General features: G+C 29.2%; 1 protein-coding gene across 4 annotated transcripts in view; it reads right to left on the bottom strand.

Moving 5' to 3' along the window:
- Nucleotides 1-15,373, bottom strand: part of LOC107440650 (uncharacterized) — a 189,690-nt gene that overhangs the window by 72,976 nt on the left and 101,341 nt on the right. The gene's annotated exons all lie outside the window — the stretch shown is intronic.

The following is a 15,373-nucleotide window of genomic DNA, read 5'->3' as shown; positions in this document are numbered from 1 at the left end:
GCCATCTATGGCCAGGAATTCGACTTTTGCCACACCATACGTTACATCCGTTTTATAGAGTGGACCCATTCATGCATCCATTCATTCATCCACAGATCATAATTTTGACCTGAATCAGCGAGCGATCGATCTCCAATCCAGTACCCCCCAGAGGTATTGATTTGTTATGGGAACATCGAGGACTTTGCGACTCGACAGATTTAACGTGCATCAGTTACCATCTACTACACGGAGAGTCTTCGGCCGGCTGGTTTCGAACCCACGAACTCTCGGACATGGGCTCAGCACCCTACCGACCAGGCTATCCAGGCACACCAGAAATTATTAAAATGCTAAATATAATATTTTTCACTTATTTTGACCCTAATTAAGGCAAAAAAGTATTAAAAATATTAATATATTTTTAATACATACCTCTAATACATTTGATATTAAAAATACATTTAATTAATTTAATATTAAAAATATTAATATATAGTATTAAAAATTAAAAAATGTTTTAAAATATGTTTTAATAAAAATTCTGCAAGGGATAAGGAAACAATATAAATGTTTATATGCGAAATTCCTTTTTTTTCTTCCTTAAACAGTAAGTTCGAAATACGTAAAAAATATAAAAAACAAAAATATATGTTAATTTTGTCTAAAAAAACAAGCCTGTCTTAAGACTGTTGTTGTAAGTTTTTTCTTTAAGAAAGCTATTTACAAAATCTGAAACAAAATAAAATCTAATAACTTAGCTCGTTTCATTTTATATCGCTTTAAGCAACAACAACATCAACAACAAAAAAACACCTTATATTTAATTTATTTTTTAAAAAAAATGTGTATTTCGTAAAAGTCATAGCTGTTTTCCATTAAATATCGGAAATGAATTTATCTATGCAAAGCTCTTGAAAATTCCAAAGTCGCAATGTTTGATTTTCTACAACAGATCTTTAATTAAATGTGCTCTCTAAACCAAGCCAAAATATCCCGTTTTCTAGCATAAACAAGCTTATAGATATTACATTCAACAATTTGAAAAGCTTCAGGTCACTCTATCTTTCGCTCGAACAAATGTAAGTGGATATTAGAAGCAATCTAAGATTTTATTTTTGAGTAATAGTTATTAGTTTTGTGCCCGAGAAGCATTATAGGTATTTTACTTGGAAAATAACATAATATTTCGTCGTTAAGTGGCTGAGTTATTTTTGGACTTCCAGAACGGCGGTCTGAAAGTAATTGAAAACTCATTAAGCATTTAAGGAGATTTATTATATTATATTGAAAACGGATTTAATTTTGAATATTTTAATTAACTGAAAATTTGAAAGTAATCTTTATTTTGAGAATAAAATAAAAGCGCGGCAGCTGTTTGAATGGGTTAATTTCAGATTTTAATGACAAGAAATAGAAAAATATTACTTGCCGACGCGATGATTAAAACTTATTATGTTTTCTTAACAAACATATGTGTAGATGTTGAAAAAATATTACAAAAGGATTAATTTAAACCTAGAGGTTAATAGAAAAATATTGCTCGAATATGTAATGATTTAAAATATGTTTGTTTTATGTTCAAGATTTTACCAAGTTTCAATTATTTAATTACCAAGTTTAATTAATTTTCCAATTCAAGCGTAATAATTTATTTTAACTTCCTAATTCGAGTAGAATGTAAAGTTTAGGATATTAATCCATTAATGCTAGTAACCTATAAACTGGATGAGATAGTTAAAATTACTTTAAATTGGAAACTTATAATTCGAAGAAAAGAAATGAGAAAGCCTAAGCATGGAATTGAAATCTTTAATTGGATACCTGAAAGCGATGTCGCGGGTGTGTGTCGAATCTGATTGGCTCCTGAATAAAAAAAATACATATTCAAGAAATATTACTGGACTTCGCAGTGATTAAAAATTGGGTTTGCTTAAAAGATAATTTTAAGAAAGTAAAAATACTCCAGTGGTTCAATTTATTTAGTTACGTCTCCAGTTGGCGCGTTATCATTTATTTTCAAACTGGATCCACGATAAAAAATATATATATATGTAACATAAAAAGCTTAAATTAATCTTTTTATGTTAGTTTCTTTGCTATAAAACTTTATCCTAATTAATTATTCTAAACGAAATACTTTCTCACACTTTTAAAAGCCACATCCTGTTCTTAAATCCATTTTTGGCTGAAGTATGCATTTAATTAAGAGTAGGATATTTTTCCCTTTGCTCTTGTGTGGGAAACGTTCGATCTATTTCATAAACCAATTGCAACTACTAAGATTTCCCTCTTTCCCTAAATTAAGACATTTTACGGATTTTACTTTGCAAGATTTTCCCTAACATATAACCAAGGAGCGCAACTTTTCGTATGCACTTTTACTCATTCTCATGACTGCTCTTGTCTAATAATTAATAAATAAATTTTGTACCCTCCTTCCCGACCTATGACCTGTTTTAATCCTTCCACTCGGCAACGACGTTATATATATATAAAAAATTAACCAGGGTTTCTGGACAGGACCCCACAGTGGTGCGAACACTTGTTTTAAATAGGGTTTCTACTTATTCAAGTAAAATGGTGAAATATGCAAAACTCTTCCGAAAAAACAGCTACAAGCATCGATTCTAATGTTTCTTTTCTAACGTTTAAAATGAAAGTTGTGAGGAGTCTTCCTCACGTTTACCATTTTTTAAATATATCAAAAAAATCAAAAAAGAGAAAAATGAACGAACGATGTTAAAAAAAAACAAACAATAATTATAATGCTGGGAAGCCTAAAAATCAATAACCATGCAATGACCCGGGGAAAGTCTTGATTGGTTAACTTCCTCAACCCATATACTATTTCTATTTTGCTTATTGCCATAGAGTTAAGCGGTAAAACTATTTTACAGGGGGGGGGGACGAAGAGTACATTTGTAAAGTGACATTGTGGCAAATATTTAAATTTCGTTTGTTCAAAAAGCAAACAAAAGTAAATAAACTAAAAATAGTTTTAAAAAATTTCTAATAGTAGAAAAAAGCCGAGCAATTTATATAGCTTCTTCAGTTCTTGTTTTGTCTTATAACCGTCGTTGAATAGCCGACCCAAATTTGAGTTTACGACTACCAATGTTAAACTCCGTAGTCTTGTAATTTTGAACCCATTCAAGAATAGAAGGGAAATCCAGGATCATGAATTGGGAGAAATTTTGCTTTCGTGGAGGACTTTTTGATGGAACTAACCCGCATTGACGTTATATAAAGTGAGAGGAAAACCACGAAAACCTCCCTGGTTAGAAACCTCCTGGGATTCGAACCCGGTTCACGTCAATGGGAGGAAAACGCTCCATCCCCCTACTATGTCCCCTATCCCGGTACTTAGTAAAAGCCCATCGACCATTTTAGACCGAAAGAAGAAGCGCCAAATACAATTTCTTGCCATATAAAAGCAATAACCATGTATTTTATAGAGGGTTTTACATTGTTGACCAAAAATGTTGTTGTAAGGAACCTTTTTCCGGTTTTTTCTGAAAATGAGTGACGGGATTTTACACAAGTACAGGTTCATCTCTAAATATAAAGCATAACTTTCAAGAAGAAAAAAAAGTCAACATATCTTCAGTTTAACTCTAAAATTAAACTTCATTTTACTCCCATTATACCACATAAATATAATATAAAGAAATACATTATAAATATAAGTAAATAAATTAGTATACAATTTTTTTGTGTCTCAAACGACACACATGTCTTAAAAAAATAAATATTCGTAACTTTGCATATCGTAGTTTAATCTATCCATTCCTCTATTCAAAATTTAAAATATATGACAGAAAAAAATATTTGAAGAAACACACGATATAGTATTATTTCGTATGTTTGATAAAATTCTGATAAAAAGTTGAAAAACATATTTTGGAAAAATAAAAAATTTCTTAAATCTGAAACGATAGGCAAAAAATATCGCTTTAATGTTTGATTTCGCAAACTACGTCTTTTCTCTGATTTTTTTTTTATTTTTAAATTTAAGTTGTTTAAGCTTAAAACATTGTTCAAACATTGAAAATATATTAAAAAACTAAATGCAACTCTTATAAAAATAGAAGTTAAAAAATGCGTTTTTTAAGTATTGCATTTAGGTTTGATTCGAATTATAAAATAATTTATTTTCGGAAATATCACATAAGGCAAAAGCGCAAATATCAAATAAAAATTTTCCTTTTTCAAATTGTATGGTTAGTTTTTCTTTAAACCATAAGAATTTTGGTTTGGTATGTTTGTTAACGTTACACTAGAGTTACACTAGTGTTGTTCTGTAATACATATCACATCAAATAAATTAAATAATTAAATAAATTAACTCCAACTTCTACGGATTCTGCGTAGTTTCTGATGATTTATTTTTTCTAGTTTTAATGAACTAAAGCATAATTTTTAAAATATAAATACTAAAATACTTTCGGCAGATACTAGAAAAGTTTTCTTTTTTCCTGAAACAACGAAGAATTCGTAGTAGTTGGAATCTCGGGAATCATATAATTATCACTAATTCAAAATCAATAAAATAAAACAAAAAATACGAAGAAAAAGTGGTGGATAAAATTCTTTTAACTCTTATTTATTAAAATATGAATAGTAAAATCCTTTGCTGCTACTAGGGAAGTTTTCTTTTTTCTTGAAACAACGAAGAATTCGTAGTAGTTGGAATCTCGGGAATCATATAATTATCACTAATTCAAAATCAATAAAATAAAACAAAAAATACGAAGAAAAAGTGGTGGATAAAATTCTTTTAACTCTTATTTATTAAAATATGACTAGTAAAATCCTTTGCTGCTACTAGGGAAGTTTTCTTTTTTCTTGAAACAACGAAGAATTCGTAGTAGTTGGAATCTCGGGAATCATATAATTATCACTAATTCAAAATCAATAAAATAAAACAAAAAATACGAAGAAAAAGTGGTGGATAAAATTCTTTTAACTCTTATTTATTAAAATATGAATAGTAAAATCCTTTGCTGCTACTAGGGAAGTTTTCTTTTTTCCTGAAACAACGAAGAATTCGTAGTAGTTGGAATCTCGGGAATCATATAATTATCACTAATTCAAAATCAATAAAATAAAACAAAAAATACGAAGAAAAAGTGGTGGATAAAATTCTTTTAACTCTTATTTATTAAAATATGAATAGTAAAATCCTTTGCTGCCACTAGGGAAGTTTTCTTTTTTCCTGAAACAACGAAGAATTCGTAGTAGTTAGAATCTCGTGAATCATATAATTATCACTAATTCAAAATCAATAAAATAAAACAAAAAATACGAAGAAAAAGTGGTAGATAAAATTCTTTTAACTCTTATTTATTAAAATATGAATAGTAAAATCCTTTGCTGCTACTAGGGAAGTTTTCTTTTTTCTTGAAACAACGAAGAATTCGTAGTAGTTGGAATCTCGGGAATCATATAATTATCACCAATTCAAAATCAATAAAATAAAACAAAAAATACGAAGAAAAAAAATCAAATTTTGTTTAGTGGTAGATAAAATTCTTTTAACCCTTATTTATTAAAATATGAATAATAAAATCCTTTGCTGCCACTAGGGAAGTTTTCGTTGATTTCAATGGTATTCCTTTATTCTACACTTAAATAGTCATAATTTTTTTTTATCTGTTGCTTCAAATCAGTAATTTGATTCTGCTGCATTACTGATTTTAAACTAATTTTTGATTTTTAATAAAGGACTTATTATTTAAGAAATTTAATGCGTATGATTCGAATCTATTTTTTGGCTTGTTTCACTCCCCATTAATTAGATTAGTTGTACGAGTTAAAAAATTGCCAAAATTACTAGAAAAACTAATCATAATTTTTTGTATTAAAAATATTATTTAAAAGTTTCAAAACTTATATTTAAAAAATATAATTTCAGGGGATTCGATTATGGTATCACCATATAAAAATATGAAATTCAAATAATCTTTTCAAAATATAAAACACTTTAGTTTCATACGTATTTCTCGGGATATCTTTTCCTTAAAAATATTTGGAAATTATTTTCATTTCTCCAAAACAGCGCCATCGGAGAACCAAAATGCAAAAACCCTTTCGATTAATTTGGTTTTTTTCCTTTCTGTAAAGATCATATCTGCAATAAAAAGTATTGGTTCCTCTTTAAGAAATTGAAAGTGTTCTCGCCAAACGCTAGGGGTCAGGTTAGCGAGTTAAGTTCATTGAATTCATTTTTTTAAAAATATTTATGACAAGACTTTTAGATTCTGCGTACCCCTCGAGATATCTGGCCATTTCCAAACTTTTCGGACAACCAGTACATAGTCATTATATGATTTCTACGTTTTTTTATTTTTTAACTGAAATTCGAAAATTAATAACTTGAATCAATACTTTACTTATTTATAATTATTATACGATATAATGATTGAAACCAAGTAAAAGATTAAATATGTATTTATGCTTCGTAAAATTAATATGAAATGTCAAATAAATCTTTAGTTTCTTCAGCAAGCAAAATCAACAATAATTGGTCCAACCTTCGCATATCAACCTTATCAATATTTTATACGAGTTATAAATCAGAAATCAGAAACATTTGGTTTTATTTTATTCTTAAAGGAAAAAATTATATACTCAGTTCGTTTAAGCTGAATTTTAAAAGTTATTCTCGCTCCTCCAAATGCATGTAAAGCTTCATCAAGCGCCTGTGGTAAAAACTTATTTTAGATTTCTCAAAAGTAAATATAAATCCTGATAGCGAATTCCTTATTTCACTTAATTTCATTGCTATGATGTATACATTCCTTACAAAATCTACAAATCTATTCGACTAATATCGAAATTTCCAAACTCTCAAACGTAAAATTATGACTTCTTGTTCAAATACAGAAGTATTTGCAAGAAAACGACGTTTCTCTTTGATAAAAGTTTTGAAAACATTTTTCAATAAGTTGCAGACGAGAATTAAACTTTAAGATATGAGTTCAATATAAGAACCATATCGCTGCCACAATTTTAAATTATATTAAAAATAGTTATTCCTAGTATTCATTTTTTCGCTCCGATATATATTCGGCATATATCCCAAATAGCGAATAAGCTTAGAGAATAATTTTTTCCTTCTACCAGAACATCTTTAAATTCAAATATTATGTTAAACGAAATTCGAAGGAAAAATATCGTCGAAGATTATCGTTTTCTTGAAGAGAAACTCGCCGTATTTATTCTGACTCAGCATTCCGATTTTTTTCTACTAAGAAAACGATTTTCTCGAGTCTCTTAAATTCATAAGCGGAAGAGGAAACCTCCAAGCAAAGATACTCATATTTGCATATCAAAAGCTGGAGATGTTGCTTTCGTTGGAGCAAAAAAATGTTATGAATTTTTGGAAAGAATAAATGCCCCCGCTCCAGTGAGTAACTTATAAATTCAACAAGATTTTGTACTTATCCAAAAGTATTGAACGCGTTCTGATTTAAAAATGAATTCGTTGTATTGCAGGAGGAAGAAAACGAAAGAAATATGGAATTAATAGGTTCAGTATAAAAACAGTTATAAAGAAAATACATGTATTTTTTATGTTTCAGTTTTTTACGTTGTATTTAAAATCTTTGAAACTATTGGCAAAAGTATGCATAATATTTTTTAAAAGGACGAAAAATCTTTTTTTTTCTTTCTATATCGTCTGCTTGACGAGTCAAAAGTCACCTCTTTAAAATGTTTTGAAAAGTTCAGATATTTTGAGCAGCACTTTATTTCCCAAAACGTTGCACAAAGTTTGTCTACTGCTTTTCTTTTAACTATAAGCTTTTTTCTGAAACCCACGTTTCATAATTATTGAGCTAAACTGGAATTAGGCTCCACCGACTTTATAAAGAACTTAGTTTCCAAATATCTATTATGAATCACTAGTTTAAATACCTAATTACCTTGTAAATACCTAATTTATGATAAAGATTCTTTAGATTTCAGATGATGAACTACCAAAAATTCCGTAATGCTAAATAAAGCCTAGATTGTTTAGTAAAGTAACGTCTGTTTCCTTGCGACCTTTGTACCGCATTCGATTTTGATTGACTGTCTCCGATCGCATGATGAAACAGTTGCCATTTTGTTGATTGGTTAGAGCTGTAAAGTATCATTGCACTCGATCTGTTATTTCTATTTACGCTTTTCTTTTTACTTAGTCTGTTTCATACTTTTAAATCAATAAGGACAGGTTGTTGCGCATTTGGTTGCTCTATTAAGTCAAAATTAGGCTTTAAATTATATCGCTTTGTTGTTGCATATCGCAATAAGAAAGACGGAAAATATTTCTGCATAGAATTGGAAGAGATAAATGAACTCCAAGCGATACTGAATACAAGAAATTTTACATTTTGAAAAGCTAAAAAAATAATTGCTGCGTTTTATTTTAAATTGCTCATTATTTTGTTTTCTTATGTAGAATTTTGCCTTTTATTTTTTAAGAAATGTCTATATTGAAAATCTGAATTGCTTTGTTTTATTTTATAAAAGAAACATGTGTCTATTTCAATAAACTTACAATTATGGCAAATATTTTCATCTTTAAAGATTTTTATTAACATTATTACTCATTAATAAAATTATTAACGAATCAAATTTAATACAATTTGAATATCTTCTTTGTACAAATTCCGTAAAATATACAATTATTTTTTTCATTTTATATACTACTCAGATTGATAAGATTAAAATGCTTTTTTTTGAATATCAAGAATTATTTATTAAAATAAAATATTTACCATAAAACATTATAAATACTCAAATAATATAGCTAAATCTTAGTGAATCTATATAAGTTAAATAGCTTTAAGTCTCATTTGGTAATTTCGATAACATGATAAAATAATACAACTAAAGATAAGATTATTGTATTTTGAAAAAAATTGAATTTTTTCGAAAACATTAATGATATTCAAGAGAATTTATTGGTTTAATATTAATAATATGTTTTATATTTTAATTGACAAACACATTTTTATTTAATTCAGTATTTTTAAAATTAGACAGTAAATTTTAAAATATTTCCAGAATTCGTTATTTGCATCTAAAATTTTAATTAAGATTTAATTTCAAATTTAACTAATTCTACTTGGAGTTTTAGTATTTCTTTATCAAAAAAGACCAAATAATAATTGGTATTGATTAGGAAGAAAAAGATTGGAAAATTTGAGGAAAAAAAACTATTTGCCAAAAAAAAGCAGTTTTCTTTGAACACTGATGCAAAGTGATTGAAGTCCCCAAATCATACCACCTTTAGAACCTCATAAAAATACAGACTGCAAAACATTTCAAAGAGTTATAGCAAAGAAAAGTTATAGCAAATTATGAAAGAAGAAATGAGAAAGTTTCAACTTATAGATATATTTTTACTGAATAGATTAAAAATAAAACATAAATTAAAAAAAATTAAAGAATAAATAGTAAATATTTGTATTATTTTTGAAAATATGAAAATATTGATCAATAAAAAGTGGTGTTTAAGAACAGAAACTCCGTATTTCTACACTACTAGTTGCTGCCACAAGAGAGTTACAGTCACCAAGATTGCGGCGTGTCACTACATAATCTACGTATCCAGGACTTACAAAGCACCCTTTTATACAGCGTTATTAATGTCTATGTTCTTATATTTTTATTGTCATAAACCTAATTTCTAATGCCTCAAGTTTCTACGCTTAAGGTAGAAGTTTTGATGGTTATAATGTCAATAGAGAGAAATGTAGTTCCAAGTTTAATACTTCAAGTATATAATAAAAAGTATTGTCTCCGTGGAGAATATTACCCCAGATTTACGTCATGACATTTATACAACATTATTACAACATGACGTTAATACAACATTTTAATTAACGTTAAAACACCGTTTCAAGTTATATAAGTAACAAATATTTAAGGGATGAACCTGTAAAGTACCCCATACTTCCGAGGACGGAAAACTCGATATGATATTGTTTCTCAAACACAGTTCGAAATGGGATCACAATACAATAATAGAACTCTGATTATAAATATAAATCAGAGGGTTAGGTTAAACAAATTTTTCATAAAAAAACTCCTTTCAAACATTTAAATATACTTAGAATTTATGCAAAAAAAAAGACTAGTTAAATGAAGAGTTTAATGGTACAGACGCCGGAATCGGTTAGACGGCACCAAACGCAAAACGATATTACTAAGTCGAAAATGAAACACAACTGTGACATCTTGGGTTCGTTAGGCAAAGTTTGTCTGAAAAGGCAAGACAACAAGTTGTTGTTGTTTTTTAAATATTAGATGCCATTTTCTGAAACAATTTTACTATGTTTTTGCTCGAATAATTTGTTAAAAATATTTGAATTATTTAACTAAACTTTTGAAAAAACATTTTTTTGATTAGAAATAAACCATATAAATTTGAAACTTTGAAGTTTATAATCTTGAATTTAAAATGTTCCGAATTAATATCAATTACAAATTAAAATTTTCTTCAAATGAGCTAGCTTGTTCAGTTATTACATATTTATTTCTAGTTTACTTAATTTTTATAATACAATAATAATATTTTTTCAACTTTTGTAGAAAATATTTCTATTAAATTCAAAAAGAAAAATATTTCAACAGTTGATCCATTAGAACAAAGAACTTCTCAAAAAACGCTGAAACTAAGATTCTGTCTTCATACGTATACAATAACAATTATGTAATGAAAATATTGCGCATTACTTAAATCGGTAATGGTCTTAGAACAACGAACAATAATGAATTCTCGTAATATAAATGCCCTCTAGATCACTTTGTTTGTTCATTGGAACAAATTGGGGAAACAAGATTAATTGATCATTAGAAAGAAGGAAAACCTTGAGAATGAAAAAAATATCAGAAAACTTTTTTCTTTTCTTAAAAATCTTTAGCTGCATTATTTTTTTTAATATTAATACATTTCTAAAAACGAAAATATTAATAAAAGACTTGCTTACCAAATGACATGAAAAGTGGGAAAGACTGTATTTTATGACAATTATATTTGGACCTAAAATGCAGTTATTAAAGTATACATATCTTTAGCATTTGAGACAGAATCGGCAAATGCTTCATAAAAAGGTAACTTTCTATTCAAACCGTAAGTAAGCAAAAAAATATCTGCATATAGAACCGTAAATAATTCAGAATAGTATTCTAATCGGAAATTTCATATTCCTCAGAGGAAAACGATTGAATTTGCATTTTATGAGCAAACAATCATAAAATTGAATTTATGGCAAAAATTTTTCGTCTTATTAAGTGTAATTTAGCTACTAAAATTTAACAGCTTATATGTAGCTTAAAGTAAATAATAACTTGTTGGTTGTTGCAGAAATCATTTAGAATATCGGTATTTCGATATTTCAAGCATTCAACTAAGAACATTTATGTAACTTTAATTTATGTAAATTGTGCGTCGATTATAGTGAAACAGGCTCAATAAGTGATTAAAAAACTATTTATTAAAGTATTTTTCCCCTATCAAGAGCTTGCATAAGAAGGCAATACCTGTAAATACAAACTTGATTTGGAATATTATTTTATTGGAAAGTCTTCTACTTATAGACAAAGAACGGGTGGAGATTTATTTTTTTAGATACATGTCTTTAATATTCAAGATAGATTTATTAACTATTTCATATAAATCTTAATTTTTCTAACAAGCTTAATTATACAATCATACTCTACTTGTAAATTCGAAAATAATTCAGAATAACTTTATTTGTTTGGAATTTTTGTATTCCTTTAGCATAAAACAACTTAATTTACATTTCATGAAAATCATATTAGGTTATAAAATACAGTGTATGTCAAAAGTTTTGACTTATTAAATGCAATGTAGTTAGACTGAAACTGAACAGCTAATATGTAACTTAAGAGTTTGGTAGTTACAGAAATCATCTAGAGTATCTCCGACATTAACTCCCATAAGCTTTGCTGCCATGCTTCAAAAGTGTCTAATTAAATTTCTCAAGTGCAAGAGACATTAATTAAAACTGATATTCCGAATCTGGATAGATTGATCACTTAAAGGCGGCATTACACTAAATCCCAAGTGATTTCAACGTGACTACAGAAATTCTTCATAGAGGGACTCGTTGATTATTTATTCTCCAATGATTACTTTGTATGGTTCAAAAGCTACGTGAAGTTTTATTTGACACTTATTGGATTCTATTGCAACTTAAAAGGTTGATCTTAAAATCTTCGTTGTATTTTTCTGATCTTAATATTGCCTAGATATTAAATGTAGATATATGTATTTAATCAATACATCACTTCTATAGGAGTAAAAACTTATGTCGGTAATTGCAGAGTAATTTTTTCTTAGCATCGAAAAAATTACTGAATTTCCGCTAAAACGTAGAAATCACTTATTCTACTGATAATCTAAATAACGTGGTGATTAACAAGGGTGACTCGTTAAAATAGCAAAACAATTTTTCATTTCTCAAACTCGAGAAGAAGTGCAGTGATTTTGCTTAACCACGTGATTAAAATTAGATTCAATTGGATACCTGTAAGTGACGTCATGCTTGTGTGTCGAACCTGATTGGCTTCCGAATCTGAAATGCTATGATTTACCTACGATAGCGTCACTTGCAGATGGCCGTGTGTAATAATCATAACAAAACAAGGTCTACACAGAATTAAACTACATAGCTCAAAACAATTAAAGGATATGGTAAGTCTCGTATAGAATAATGGTATACATTTTTTTTAATTAAAAAGAGAGTGACAAATGCAATTTTTTCTTATCTTCAAACTTCACAGTATGCAAATTTGACACCGAAGACGACGCTTTAGTGGCAGCGAATAGCATTTGGCTTTGAACTTATTGTAAGACAAAGTGAAAAAGAATGATCCTCATGCATTAAGAGCGTGATTTCGATGAGTGCGATGTCTGAACGAAGTCATTTAACCGAATCAGAAGCTTGGAGAGTTGTTGGCCAGTTAGAGTAGGGCCAAAAACAAGCCAAAGTAGCAGAAGCCATTTTATTTTCATAAAATTAGATTTACAGGATTTGGAACCGTTTTTTAGAGACTAGAAATGCAAGCTGAAGATCAGGGCAAGCGAGTAGACTCACAACAACGCTCAAGTCCGTTATTTAACGCTAAATGGTCGGAGATACCTAAATATGAATGTCACAATTCTTCTACAACACCTTCGCTCGGCTACTGGCACCACAGTTTCGACACAAACTATCCGAAACCACCTTCACGCTGTAGGTATCTATGATCACCGATTAATGATGTGTGTCCCGTTAACAGAAAGGCACCGTTGCGCCTGCAGGGAATGGGCAACAGAGCATGTGAACTGGAATAGAAATGAATGGCTCAATATTCTTTTCTCTGACGAGTCCCGTTTTTTTCTGTTCATCCTTACAATAGGCGTATTTTCATCTGGAGGGAACGTGGTACTAGAAACAATCCTGCTTTCGAATGTGTAACATTTGGCTGTGGGGGAGTGATGGTCTATGCTGGCATCTCCATTGATGGTCGCACCGATCTCCATATCATTCGAAATGGAGCTCTGGACGGTCGCCTAAATAGGTATGAGATCCCGAGACCTATTGTAGTCCCTTACGCTGCAGCAATTGGAGATGACTTCATGTTAATGGAGGGCAATTGCAGGCCACATCGTGCTAACTTGGTGAATGATTTTCTTTTGGAAAAAGGAATCACTGCCCAGCGTGTTCTCCTGACATGAACCCGATAAATCATGTTTGGGACATTCTAAGCAGACAAATTGCTGGACGCCTACCACCCCCATAAACTCTTCAAGAAATGCAAAGAGCTTTTCTGGAGGAGAGGGATAGAATACCCTTGCCCTTTGTTTATAACCTCATTAATTCGATGCCTCAGAGATGTTCAACGTTGCTGGCCGTCCGAGGAAACTATAACCTCTACTAAAAATTATTATCTTTTAAGGAAACACCTTTTATTTTTTTTTAATATGCACAAATTGCTTTTTTTTCTTCAAATACTCAATAAAACGCATTTTTTCTGCCAAACAAATATAATTTTTATCTCATCTAACATACTATGACTGTCGATAATGTATTAATCATTCAAAAAATTCTCCAGCTGCAAGATCAACCCACAACCTCAATATCCTTTAATTGTTTTGAGCAGTGTATATTATTAATCTAATATCTAGCGTATACAAATAAAATTTGTGCTACACACAAAAAATAAACTAAATCGACGCGAAAAAGCCTAAATAATGACACATATAAAAGAGACATGATAATTTCGTAACTTTAGTAAAGCACGTTCAAATTCTCAATATATAAATATAATTTTTTATGTGACACCATAAACACGAAGATCTATCGATATGCTATACTATAGCTATTTATTTGGTTGTTTTAAGGAATAATTTAACTAGTGCTGAATAGTTAGTTATACATGAAATATTCATTCAGAATAATTTTGTAATTTTATAGAATTAAAAGCTTAGTTACGAAGTTAATTACTTAAGATTTATTCTTGATCTATTCTAAAATGGAAGAAGAAATTTTATATATAAACGGTGTTATGGTGTTGCATACTGTCATCAATCATTGATGACGAAGTTTGCCTTTTTCGAACAATGGCATATATATTATTCAATATTCAAGTGATGACTCGAGAGGTGCGTGAGGAAGTAGTACAGCTCGTAATGGAGAATTGGAAAGCTTCTTATATCGTATCCCACGTTAGAGAAGTAAAGAATTTCAATGCTTTCGTGGCCTACTATGCTGAAATGTACCGAACTCATACTTGCAGTGGTTTGTGCGATTTAATGGCTGATGAACAGATTTTAAATTATTACAAGAATTCAATACATAGAGTATTTTAACAATATCGTGGACATTTTATGAATATTTTTAAGATTGAAATCAAAGTTCTTTCATCGTCTGGCAACAGCTAGACGATGAAAAAATTGGGTAAATATATTGTTTAAAACTAATAAGGTGTTATAATTAGAGAAGGGGTTGAATTATTAGAATATTTAAATACAGTTGCGCTGTGCTTTCGACTTGGTTACCATTTAAGTCTATAACTTACAAAAGATAACTTTGTCAGGGAGCTATTTACCAAAGAAGGCTTGTAATAATAATATTAATAACAAATAAAAACTGAATTCCCTACATGACCTTTTAAGTTTAAATACTCATTCTGTGTTTTGACAGTGAAGAAGATATTTTGTCAGTGTACAAAACCGGAAATAAATTTGTTTTAGGCAATGACTTACCTGTGCCTTTTCACGATGCTTAAATTTATTTTGCAAAGCTTCAGACATATTATCTTAATAGATAGACATATTAATACATAAAAAACAATTAACAACACTAATATAATATTTGGACAATAGTTTAAA

The sequence above is a fragment of the Parasteatoda tepidariorum genome, chromosome 4, assembly GCF_982258835.1.
Source record: "Parasteatoda tepidariorum strain Cologne lab strain chromosome 4, Ptep-v5.0, whole genome shotgun sequence".
NCBI lineage: Eukaryota > Metazoa > Arthropoda > Arachnida > Araneae > Theridiidae > Parasteatoda > Parasteatoda tepidariorum.
This window is presented reverse-complemented; position numbering and strand designations above follow the sequence as displayed.